Source organism: Helicoverpa armigera, chromosome 26 (assembly GCF_030705265.1).
Source record: "Helicoverpa armigera isolate CAAS_96S chromosome 26, ASM3070526v1, whole genome shotgun sequence".
Classification (NCBI taxonomy): Eukaryota; Metazoa; Arthropoda; class Insecta; order Lepidoptera; family Noctuidae; genus Helicoverpa; species Helicoverpa armigera.
Genome location: NC_087145.1, coordinates 3,479,850 through 3,494,020, shown reverse-complemented (window position 1 = coordinate 3,494,020; position 14,171 = coordinate 3,479,850). Strand labels below are relative to the sequence as shown.

At 33.9% G+C, this 14,171-nt stretch overlaps 1 protein-coding gene across 1 annotated transcript in view; it reads left to right on the top strand.

Moving 5' to 3' along the window:
• Positions 1–14,171, top strand: part of LOC110373900 (solute carrier family 41 member 1) — a 94,088-nt gene that overhangs the window by 20,021 nt on the left and 59,896 nt on the right. The window lies entirely within an intron of this gene.

Below are 14,171 nucleotides of genomic sequence, written 5' to 3'. Positions count from 1 at the left end.
GTAAGTCTGAAACCAGTCTAACCAAGGGGTATTGGGTTGCCCGGGTAACTGGGTTGAGGAGGTCAGGCAGGCCAGTTGCTTCTTGTAAAGCACTGGTACTTAGCTACATCTGGTTAGACTGGAAGCCGACCCCAACATAGTTAGGAAAAAGGCTCAGAGGATGATTTTATAAATACAAAATACATATATGGCTGCCGAAGTCACATATAGAAATGAGACATATATGAATGTGATTAGGATTGTCGATAAATCTTCCTTTGGTCATATCGATAGCTTTGAGAACTGCCTTAGGCACATTCCTTCCGTCCGTGCATCAGACTTCCATGACCTCCCAATTATTTTTTTTATTTAATTCACAAAACTGATATACAATCTATTAATTAACTAACAAGCAGTCGATATATCATGTACATGAGATTGATATCTACTCGATGTGAATCCTGCATGCATATATAAACAGTCTAGTAAAAAAAATGTAAAAATCCTTAATATAAGTGGTTTCCTGCCACCGCGACGGACTTATTGGCCAAAGAATCCATTATCCATTTGAATCATCATAGTACAAAAACATTTGAGCAGACCAAAGACTATAAGAGCAGACAATAATGCACTCTCTATTAGCTCTCTCTCATACTCTCTCAAACTCTAGCACTCTCTCATAGTCCGATGGAACATCAATCTGCATACCTACCTACAGAATGATTTAGCTATTTAAAAAAGAGTTAGGTACCTGTCTTATGATTGATTTGGTTGTTATAAGGTCTAAAAATAAACGTTACTCAAAGTGATAAGTGCCACCTGTGGCTTTAGTCTTCGACCATAATAATACGTATTTAATTGGTGTGTTATTAACACAATAAAACATATTTTTATACATTCTTTAATTATATTTATAGTGCCTTGATATCAATCGAAATAAATCAATCTACGTACTTATAAAATCACGCGTATATGCGTGTAAATTATCCACATTTCGCATGCATGTACGTACATAGATAACCAATAAAAAAAAGCAATCATCAAAGGAAAAATAAAACTTTTAGTGTTATTAATTTTCTTTGAGATAAAAGTACATATTTTATTCTAATAGATTCAAAAATATGGTAAGTACTTGAAACTAGTCAAACTATTATTCTCCGCCTGTAATTTCTTGATTTAGAGGCCAGAAAGTCTGAGAATCAGTCCTACACTTTTGAAGATGTCAGGTAGGCAGTCATACGTAGCGTCATCTCTTTGAGCGAGAGCTTCATCTCCCGGGCCTTTTTCTTTCCTATGTTGGGGTCGGCTTCCAGTCTAACCGAGTGCAGCTGAGTAGCAGAGCTTTACAAGGAGCGACTGCCTATCTGACCTCCTCAACCCAGTTATCTGGGCAACCCGACACCCCCTGGTAAGGCTGGCGTCAGATTTACTGGCTTCTGAGTACCCGTAAAGACTAGGTCAAGGATGTTCAATGACAGCCGGATGTTGAACGTGCCATCCGAAACACAGTGATTGGTATCCAGGATCTACTTAGTACTTAACATACAAACTTAGAAAAGTTGCATTGGTACTTGCCTGACAGGATCGAACCCGCGCCCTCATACTTGAGAGGTTGGCTCTTTACCCACTAGACCACCACGAAACTCTTTAACTGGGACCTTAAAGTTGATAAAAGGCTGAGTAGATGATGATTATGTTAGTATAAATAAACAACGAAACTGGAATTTGCCATGCCAGTGTATATGACTTGACTAATGTCACCACACATTAGTTGGTTTTAACCTGAATCTTACAACTAATGACGGCCCTTTAAATCTCATTAATTTGTTAACTAATTGTATTGTCAATTAATGCATTGATGATGATTATCTCCCGTGGCAAACCACGTGGTTTCTTGTTCAGTAAATCTATGATAATTACAAATAACATATCTGCTAAAAGTGAAGGCACTGATTGCAGATTTAATGATAATAAAAAAGTAATTCTATGGACATTTTACTGCTTTTTAATACTAATTAATTTCTCTCATATAGAATATTAATGTTCACTTCTATAAGGAAAAACTTACAATTAAGATTAGTCCGACCTTACACGTAAAAATAACTTCCGTAAGTAGTACGAAGTTCTAAAAAATTGCTATAAGCGATTTACGAAGGAGTTTGACATTTGTAAATAAATGTATCCTAAGTTGAGGCACAGATTACTTAATATTTAGTTACTTATGTGCGCTTTAAAGGGTAAAAAAAAAGTCGGGAAGTGGGTCAAGTTAAGATTCCAAGATTTTCTTACATATATAGTTACCAGTGAAGCTAAAATAAGCGTGTTAAAAATGGAAAAAAGGCTATATTGATGATAATTTGCTTAACTTACTATACTTAAGTAAGTATAGCAAGGTAGGTACCTAATAACTATTGCGATCATAATCATTTTTCTTAAAAATTGCTCATTAGAATTTATTTGATAGGCAATATATAAGGTGTGATTAGATTTAATCAATCGATAACTATATCGGTTATAAAATCTAATAATATACTAGTATTTTTCCTTATCAAATTGTTTACAGCTATACTTTTGATAAAGCCGCGGGAAAATTCTGTAAAAACATGAGATGTCGAGTCATTGTGAACTAAGCTTTTAATTCTACGCCTAAATAATATACTTGTATGTACAGTCAACTTCAGGTCAGTGGTAACAGTTTTATAGGAAAATCGTACTTATTACTATTGTGTTAAGGTGCATGAAAGTTACCACTGATGTGCGGTCTACCGTACATAATATTACAATTATTGCATTTAGGTATATAGGTAAGTTTGATACGTCTTTGGTATTTTTTTTTGTAAAATATCTATACATAAGCTTCCGCCAGCGGATTTACCCGTGTCTTGGGGAAATTGAACGCCCGAATGAAACTGATTTTTTTTTCAAATCGCTGGTTTTTAGCACTTTTTCACGTCAAATAATACAAAAGGACAGCACCCCCAAAACTTTCACCACTTCCTAGTGTTATGGCTGGGAAGAAGTGGTGAAGAACAAACTTCCCATGTGTTTAATGTAAATTGAAACGGAAAACAAGAACTTTAACTTTGAAAATAACAAAGTAAAAAATACTACAGAATCCGACGACTTATTGCTGTATGCAATCTGAGCCAGTATTTTTTATAAAATGATTTTTAAGCATTTTAAACAACCTCATGCGTGGGCGCAGTGGGGCGGGCACTTATTGGTCCTTGCCCCGTCTACGCCACGCCTACCACAAACAAATTCCTCTTAGGTTCTTTCATAAACAACTTAAAAATACAAAAAAGAAATCAGTTGGCGTGTATTGGATTATTAAATTAATAATCTTTGTCGTTTATTTTTTTAATTTGTAATCTGTTTGTTTTTCTAGTGAATTGGAAATGATGATTTTCAATATTATGTGGTGATGTTGCAGTATTTTTTGTTTAATTATTGCAAACTACATATTATTATCCTGACAATTCATATCCGTACACCGGAACCCGCAATGTCATGCTTGAAAGCTTCTTTGTTACCTTTTTCATAAGAGTTCAGAAATCTGTAGTTTTTTTTTTATAATATGATATCCAACAAAAACATATAGGAATTGGTGAAGGTAGGGCGTTTTGGGGACTGTCTTTTGTAAAGCAACCCAATACCCCCTGGTAAGAGACTGGTAGAAGTCAGTAAATCTGACACCAGTCGTGTCAGACTTACTGGCTTCTGATTACCCGTAACGACTGCCAAGGATGACAAACAACAGCCGAGACCTATATTTTTAACGATGCCTTCGAAACACAGTCATTGGTGGTTGGTATGTTATGTGGAGCTATGTTTAAGTAAAGTTCTTGATTCTGATGATCTCAATATCCTTATTGCCCAATCAATCAAATTAATCTCACCACGATCAATAATGTAATGACGGAGATTAGTTTGAATGTACCTATGACGTATAAGTTTTATGGTATCACGTTATTAAGCACCAATCATGATTGATAAGAGTTTTTTTAATCTATATCGTTTTGCAAAACACATAAAAAGCCAAAATGGAAGCAAATCTGACGTCATATGTACATGAATTTTAGAAAAATTTCCTTGTTAGTCGCAATGTCTAAATTGATGGTTTAAGAGTACCTATAGGTTAATTTTGACGTGCCTATATCTAATACAAAAACTCTAAGAAGGGTTTCTTAGAGCCTTAGGTAGGGTTACCTAGGTACCTACTGTGGGAAAATTGGGTAAATAAAACAGTATCTAAGAACCCGAAAAAAATACATCTTTGTTCAGCCCCAAAAGAAGTCACTTTTACCGAACACTTATATTATTATGACAAACCCAGATATGTGGTGTTAAGGTTAGTTTTTGGTAACTCAAAGAAAAATTACGTATTCCCTAATTAAACGACGCAAAAAAAAACAATAGGAGTACGTACATAATTTTGCACTAAACGAATTTTTCACATGGTTTGTGATCATACACTAGCCAGCAATAAATTAGGGACAGTTGAGTCTTCAAATAATTATTTTTTTATTAAAACATTAAAGCCAAGATATTTTAATTCTTGTAAAATACTACCGAATTTAGTTAGGTATGAAAAATCTAGAAATAATAAGGAAAATATCATTAGATATTTCTATAAATCTTGTTGTCTTGTTAAAAGATAAAAATAACAAATATCTTGGACTTTGGAACTTTGTCGCAAAAAACATAGCGTTTATTTCTTGAGCGTTTTATGTAAAGTCCAAAGTTTTTTGGAAAACCCATGTATCATTATGCACAATACGTTCATTAGAATGAACTTTGCTCCCTTACATATTCTTATGCACATTTGCAGTAAGTACTTATAATTGAAAACAAAATCATCAGTTTTATTTCGCCGTGTTTTGCTTGTCATTTTAAATTTCACTGAGTTTTTCTGTTTCATAAATCGTGCACACTCGAGTACAATAATTTTGGGTTAGTTTAAAGGCTAAATAAAAAAATTAAGTGTAGGTATGTATATTTGCGTTCCTGGTTTTTATAATAAAGTTTAGTGAAAAATTTACGAAATTGTATACGTTAACATGACTTGTTGAAATAATACCTTGAACTTTGAACAAAAACGTAATGCTTCTAACTTGAATATTTATGTAAAGTCCAAAGTCTTTTGAAAAACCCCGATGAAGCTTTTTGCGCTTTGATTGTTGGCATAGACTTTGCACTCATAAATGTTGTGTTTGGCAAGCTAAAATAAAAAATGGAATATCACCATGATTTTTCATCCCATGTGTTTTGATTTTTGATTATTATTCTTCATTATATAGATTAAATTATATTATACTATTACATGACAAATAAAAATAAAACAAAGATGTCTCAGTTTATTAACAAACATTGCTATAACTAATTTTATTTAACGACTCAGTTAAAATTCCAACTTTGGGAAGTTAACTATTTTACCGTCTATCTGATGCGCTAGCTAGTATCCAATTTTCAAAAGTTACGTAGTCTATAATCTGCAGCTTTTACGGTATTATCAGGCAGTATGCCAAGGTTTCCACCAGTTTCCCTCAAAGCTACAATTTGCTATGACCGTGACATTCATATTGTAATCAATATGCAAGGAAACGGTTATATTTTCACAAAAACTTCTGAAACATCTTTCATTACTTATGCATTTTCTTTTCAATTCTTTGAATCCCAGAATTAATCATAATTCCTAAGTATTGTTTTTTTTTTAATTCGTTTAATTCAACCATCAACGGATCTTCCAGTTCAGTTACATAGCCATACATATGTGTTCAATTTATCATCAATCAAATAAAGTTCAATCTCTAAAAAGCAAACCAACAGATATATAGAATACTAAGAACGGTCTTAAGTCAAAAAGAAACAAAATCAAAAATTTATCCATACTTATTCAAAGTCCAAAGTTGGATTTATGCCATCAAAGAACACCGCAGATTGGTTTATCCCTAATGATTACCAACATTAGATACCCGTAAATGATAGAGTAAAAACCATTAAGTGATTTCCATAGCTTTAATAGTTTCCGACCAAAGTTCAAGTCTAAAGGTCTTTTTTACGCTGAAGAATCATGGTGCGATAATATAAAAAGTTTTCCTGCTAAGAAATTTTCCATTAACGAGTGCAAAGTCCAATGAACATATAAAGCTCAATTTTTTTTTTATTTATTAAAAATATTGGCGCAATTAAGTTAAAAACCTCCTCAGTTGATTAGTTACAGAATAATTACAGTAGTTTTAAAAAAACATTTTCTATTTTTTTTTTAATATTGATAATTCTTACACAATATTTTACCTTACATTTTTTTTTTTCGTGTATCAAAAGCTGACCCGATTTAATTGGTGTGAAGTGTAAACTAAAAATATAAATGTGACTAATAAGAGGTACTTAAACCAATCAGATTTACATATTGTTTTTGTGACTGTTATAATTATTGAGTTCATATAGGTCAGTAACATATTAATATGCTATGAGGTCCATAGTACGGTAGACCGCACATCAGTGGTAACTGTCATGCACTTTAACTCAATAGTAATAAGTACGATTTTCCTATAAAACTGTTACCACTGACCTGAAGTTGACTGTACATTTCTGAACGTCATTTTATGATGGTGTTTTGTCCAAATCATGGGGGACTGTTGGACTTTCATACCATAGAGTATAAAGTTCAAATTCAGATACAGGATTAATTCTGTTACATCATGATTATCCATTTTTTTTTCTTCAGGGTTTATCCATTTTGAAAAGCCATTAATAAGTTATTGTGCCAAGTCATGGGAAGTAAAAAAGTTTGTGTTTAGGGGTACTGTGGTACTATATACTATGTGTATACTAGGTACATGCTAGTTGTTTTCCGCGGTTTCACTCACGTCCCATAGAAATTGCTTCTCGTACCCTGATAAATGTAACCTAAATGTCACTAGGAAATAGTGCAGCTTTCCAACAGAGAAAAAAGAAACAATTGGCTTCCAGTCCAACCGAATGCAGCTGAGGACATGATGAGTGTTGTACATGGAACTGAAACAAGGAAATAAATTAAATAAAAATCTCATTAATACAGTATTAGCTCAAAGTTCAGAGACGAAATACCTAAGCTTCAGTTCTTCTCAAAACAACTGTTTCCTTTGAAAATGTTTACAATTTCGGTGAACTTGAATATACCTAAGCGCAGGCAGACTACAACAACAGGCAAACAAAATCCTTACTCGTTAACTTTCTCCGCCTTAAGTAAAACAAACAAACACTTATATAAACAACCCGAGATCTATCAGTAAACATACAGTAACAGAGCTTACATAATATATCAAAGCGCCCACACACTACAACTTAAAGTCGGCCGACAGTTTCATCGGGTTCAAGCGTGGAGCGTGCAGTTCTCGTCTTAATCCATCCAAAGGTAGTCTGTAAGAAACCGCAATAAGGCTTAAGGCAGCCCGTTATGACGTTACCTAAACTTTTTAATATTTCAGTTTTTAAGTAATTTAACCCGCTGTAAGAGAGACACAATTGATTTATTCTATTGTCTATTGTATTTTATGTATTCTATTATCTATTGTGTTTTAATTAGTTTTGTACAAGAGGTTAAATTGGTGTACACAATAAAGAATACACCTATCTTCTCATTAGGTATCAGACCGACTAAAAAGTTTGTTTGGATTTACGATTACCTTCAAAATAAACTGTCAACCAATCATCGACAAACTATCGGCCGACAGTTTATTGTCCAGCGTGCGTGAGCTCTTAAGATATGCCCACAGACCAGATGTAGACTTAGGCTATGAATTAGGTAAATAAATATCATAATATTATATAATAATATGTGACCAGAATATTCTAATTTTGAGTCGAGTAGTCAAAAACCAGTTATATGCAGATTTGTGCAGAGATGAATTCATACGTTATGTATAAATTACAGTTATTTTATCTAACTCCGTTTTATACAGGTGTATTTTTTTTATTTATTACTAGCTTTTGCCCGCAACTTCGTTCGCGTGGAATAGTGACTACCAGCAGATTTTTGATTTGACCAATAGATGGCGCTATATGTCCGGAATAATTTTTTTTTGTAATAAAAACTATCCTATGTCCTTTCTCGAGTTTCAAACTATGTCTGTAAAAATTTCACTAAAATCGGTTCAGTAGTTTAGGCGTGAAGAAAAGAAAGACAGACAGACAGAGTTACTTTCGCATTTATAATATTAGTTTGGATGTTTTTGTTTTATGGTTTCCGTAAACAAAAGGTTAAAAGAGTCCGACTCTTTCAGTCAGAAGTCACGCTTGCTCAAGGCAGATCAGCGGTTTCAGACTTTTCAAGTTCAGGTTTCATTAAGATATTTTCTTTCACCTTTGATCACTCACTCTTGTCCAAGATATAGAAGGTATTAACCAAAGCATTTAAACTGAATAAGTCAGAATCCGTTTGAATGCCTTAATCACACTGACGTTATTAGTCATCTCTACACACTAAACTCACCACGAATGTGTCCAGTTGGAGAAACTCAAAATTTGTACATTCGCTACGCCAAGATTATAATTCGTGTCCAGTTAGTCATTAGTGGAACTTAGGTTTTATGACTTTTATGTTAAGGTTATTTTTGTCAGCTTCCTGTCTAAGTGGATGCAGCAGATTATTATCAGTTTCTATGTATATTTTTACACCCTCTAAAATTACGAGGTTGTTTGTTTGAACTCGATAATCTGTAGGACAATTGCTCCGATATACAAAATCTTACATAGTTCCCTCTGGACGCGAGCGACACCGTGGGAAACAACTAGTATATTGTACTAGTCCTATAGACGTAAACGATAGCTTGGTTACTCTGAGCAAGTGGTTTGCCGCGAATAACTTGCTTCTTAATTCTTCCAAAACGAAATGCATTAAATTCTCTTTACCTAATGTAACACCAGTAGGGCTCAATATCGTTCTGGACGATAATAAATTAGATGTTATTAGTCAAACCGTCTTCCTGGGCATCACCATTGACTCTAAATTGCAATGGGGTGCCCACATCTCAGCACTGTCAAAGAGGCTGAGTTCCGCAGCTTATGCAGTCAGAAAAATAAGACAGATTACTGACGTTGCTACTGCTAGGCTCGTGTATTTCGCTTACTTCCATTGTATTATGTCCTATGGTATTTTACTGTGGGGGGCAGCGGCTGACGTAAACTCAATCTTCGTTCTCCAGAAAAGGGCAGTTCGTGCAATTTATGGCCTCGGCCCTCGCGAGTCATTAAGAGAATTATTTAAAGAAATTGATATACGTTTTTTAGTATATAAAGATTTTATTTTCTAGTATATAAAGAGAAGGTAGTGTACCTTCTCTTTATATACTAGAAAATATCATGTTCGTACGCAAAAACTTAAATCAATTTAGTGTTAAAAGTGATATACATTCCATTAATACAAGAAACAAGCACAAGCTAGTAGTTCCGAGATTCAGATTAACGAAATCAAATAAATCGTTTTTAGGGAATTGTGTCCGTTTTTACAACAAGCTGCCTAAGTGTGTAACCGATCTCACGGATATAAAATTTAAGAACACTTTAAAATCCACCCTAATTAAAAAAGCTTATTATAAAATTCAAGACTTTGTTGACGATAAAGATATTATATGGCGATAACTCATCTCTCCATGTGTGGCTTCCCCGGCAATTAAACGACTTTTTCTTCTCCCTTTGCATTGTATAGATTTACAGATAAACTTTATTGCATTGTATAATTCTGTGAGCATACTATTGTTATGTAATAGACTGTTTGTACTGTGACTATATTACTTTTTAAAAAGAGTGTCTATGGAGTTTCTTGCCGGCTCTTCTCCATGAGACCAACTTTTTGGAACCGTGCAACTAATGTGACGTTTCATAGGTGCCTGCAAAGGCCTATGTGAAATAAAAAGATTTTGATTTTGATTTTGATTTATTATACAAGACATGTAGTCAACCTAGTGTTACTCATTGGAATGACTCATGCTACGAATATTTGAAAAAGCAGTAACACTAGTTCCCAAAATGTAACATTCATTTTACAAAAACACTAAGACGTAATTTTTAAATTATGCAGAACGTTAATCATTTTGTTTAACAAATAAAAACAAGTAAACATGTATTTATTTTAGTAGCGTGGCTCATTCAAAACAAATCGAATACCGTGTACCTTTGGGTCTTCAAATTCCGATGAAATTAATATTATCTGAATAACCTGTCTTAAACTAAAAATACATAGTGTGTAATATTTTGTTTGTTATGAAATAATTAAAAATAAATCTTTTTTATTTCGATGTCTGACGAAAATATAAACCCGTAATTAGATGACTTATCATTACATATTTTTATACCTGGATAGTACTTGAATAAAAACACTGCTGTACTGTTTAGATATACTTATTTATATTTAAGGTGATTCACACAATCCGTAACCTTTTGTTTTTTTTTAGAAGCTATTCTAAGAATTCGTTAAAAAATATTCTCCAATCACCCTTACCTTATCTTAGTTTATTTATAATCTGGTAATATTTAACCTACTCATTCTGGGAAAAAAATCATAGATAGAATAGAAACATTAGCTACGTTTTGTATGTACTAGAAATACACTATAACCTATTTTGAGCAGAACTTTGTATACAATCGCACAAAAAGTCTAAATTATTTGGCAGAAACACCACTTAAGTTCGCGCACATTCCTCGAAATATTTCTAATAATAAAGGAGATTGCCCGTTTTGTAAGGGAAGTTGGGTCCCAGTGAAAAATGTTTGTGCCCTGAAGATTTTTATTTTAACTAATAGGAAAAACATTGCATTTTCATAATCAGAAACCTTTTTTCATTTATTCACCCTGGTTCAAGAGATATCATTATTTTTCTGTTTTAAGAATATAGGTTATAATTAGAAATTGACATGGACTATAGATCACTATGAGCATAGAAATATGTACTGTAAATAGCAGTACCATGGAATTATGTCTCTATTTATGCATAAAGTAATGGAATTGTTATTATGTGTTTCCCGCGGTTACACCCGCGTCCCCGGGAACACCTTTCCATACCCGGATAAATTATAGCCTACCTAATCAAATCTTTCCTCTTTATAATATTAGTATAGACTCATAATTACCGTTATTGATAGTTATTATTATTTTAGTAATAGCAAGGGAAATAAAAAACAAAACATGAATAAACTATTTATTCTTCATAAAATATTTCGTCCAAAGATTGAGCTGGAGCACTCACATTGTTGAAGCGGCCCCAGCTTAAATACCACAATACTGTCATAGTATGAGCACAACACCCTACCGTACGGTTACCCACTAGACAGTTACAATAGTAAGCAATGATACTTTCTAAAGAATTTGCCCGATCTTCATCTCTACTTATCAACAAATAAGAGTAATATGTTTTATGGCTCACATGGCGGGACTTAATTCTAGTCCTAATTAAATAATTATTTTGACCCAATATTAAGGGCAAATCCTCTTCCAAGACATCATTGCTTACTTCAACATTATAAGTACCATTACTTCTTATGTGCTCCCCATAATAGGATCTAGCCTGTTTTAATTGGTAAGATCCCAATGCAAATCTTCTTAAATCATCTAAAGTTAATCTTGGAAAATGATCTAAATGGGGAGCATTGCTGTCTATGTTTTGGAAAACCGTACGTCTCCTATTGATGTTATCCCTTCGAATAAATTCCCCCAAATAATTACTACTGTTTAATCTCGCCTGAGCAATTTGCACATACTCTGCAGCGTCAGGTCTATCTTCAATTGTTGGGTGGAATTTATTCAAAAGGGCACAAACAATTTTAAAATCATCCATAAGGTGTGTTGATGCTCTGTTAAAATATTCTTGTCGAAACAGTTTGTAGTCTCTTTTGATGCGACCATTTACAATTTCAACTACCCATCTACACATAGTCACACACCTAGACTTGTTTGCTTGGTCAGTGGTCAATTGAAATTCACCTTCCAATAATGACTCAGGCATGTATGTTTTATAATTATAGCTTTGGAGTTCAGGGATCACGTCTCTAAATCCCTATCCAATATAAAGACATCCCCTGTCTAAAAATGAGCGCATTGGACCACTTTCATTACGAAATAGATCACTCATGATTGTCGAGTCATTTTTGTTGCTTCATATGGTCCAATGCACTCTAAAATATATCCATCACAACATGTGATTAAAAGGGTTTAACCAAATTATTATATTTGTGTAGACTATATGTCTGTTTCTGATATTTGTAGTTACTACTACTCTGTACATAAACATATGTACCATCACATATGACAATAGCAGGTTTAGAATCTGGAGCCATGCTACTGTCTCCGAATAGACCTTCAGGAATAGTCCTGTTACGTGAGGCCACATTTTGTATATTAGTGTGATTAACTCCCAAATGCATTGGTACAAAATGTTCTTTTAAACATTCCCTAACAATGTTCATTTTTTTTTCTAATGTAGATCGTGGCAATTGAAAAGAGTTGCCAGTCTTTGGTTGCTGTCCCCTGTCCTAAGTTTAACAAGAAATGTGCTTAATGCAAGGCTAGGATTTCTAACCTTATTATGTAAAGTAGGAAGGCTATTTAATATTTCATTAAACTGCATCTCTGTAAGTCCCAGCCAATAATGGCGTAAATGTGCATCCATTGCTGCAATATTATTAAAATCTAAACTTCTTTGAGAAGCTCTTTCCAGTATGGAAAATATATCATCAACTTGAAAGCTAGTAAAGTCATTTAGGTTGGTAGTCAGTTCATCCCACTGATTGCTATATAAATGGTGATGACAGATTCTAGCATTTAAAGGTATATATATATTGTACTGCAATAACAACAGTTCCTTTATAGTCATAGGTACTAAAAGACGTTCATCATTATCACAGCCTACAAACATACAGTGACGAGAAGCTGCAGCAACTCGTTTATACTTTTGTGAGTTAATCTTAGATTGAACTCGTAATGCTTGTTGTGGTTGAGATGTTGGAGCTGGCATTGGAGGTGGTTCAGGTATCTCGGGGTCTTCTAATGAAGATAGAGCTGCATCCATGACCCTTGCAGGTCTGTTTGAATCTTGAACCTCCAAACGTCTCGTCTCGAGTTGCTGCTAACCAGCAAGGAATGCACACTTTTTGTAAATGTGGAACCTAAAATGAAATAGTTGGTATTAGTGAATATCAGAATAGGTACCAAACCCTATATTGTTATTGTGCAAGCATATGAATAAAAATAGCATCAATTAGAAATAAACTATGCAGCATTTTTCTGAAACATTATTTAGAAAATGTTAAACACAATTGCAGGGTATGAGATCTCAGGTTCAGTTCCAGGATTGGGTTTCTGGGTATTTCCATTAAGATTTCATGAGTAGTAACCAGAAGAGCCTGGAATACTGGGTTTGTGCCTGGTTGATTGCATGGTCTCACCGTTATTACTTAGAACATAACTGACAAAATGTATTGTGTACTGTTAGGTACACCTCTGCCTAATCGTCGTCACGCTTGTGATTGGGGATTATAGGCGTGATGATACAGAATGTTATTAAATAATACTCACCAGATGTGCTAAAGTCCATCTTAAAATCATGCTACGTTGTGGACAGTCTAACTCAACTCTGTGGGTTCTCCGACTTGCAACAGAGATACCACATCCATAACAAACATTTAAGTGACCATATGCAGGTGATATATCCTCGTGGGATCCAGTTATATTTGACAATATCCTTTCTTGCAACAGCAAATAACATTCAATACATAGGATATCATCTGACGTTACCTGGAAAAGATTATATTCTATACTATTCTATATTTATAACTGCTTAAACTTGTAAATACATAAACTCTCATAAAGAACTAAGTTTACAGTGCTAAGTTTACTCTAATCAAATGTTATTTTGAGTTTGCATAATGCATTTAACCACTATATTTATATTGTCCACAATAATTATTATTGTTTATGCACACGATAACTTACAGGTGTAGGCGTTGTCCAAGTTCGTAGAAGAACTGTCATTTGCTCGTTCAACTCCTCAACTGTATACCGGCGTAAATTAGACGCTAGTAAAGGGAACAGTTAATACAGCGTCGGTAAGACAGGCGGTGTGCCCGACTTCTGGCTGGGGTAGACATAGTTCTGACAAAAACAGTTCGGGAGTTCAATATCACACAAGGATTTCACTAAGAGTCAAATTGTTCTC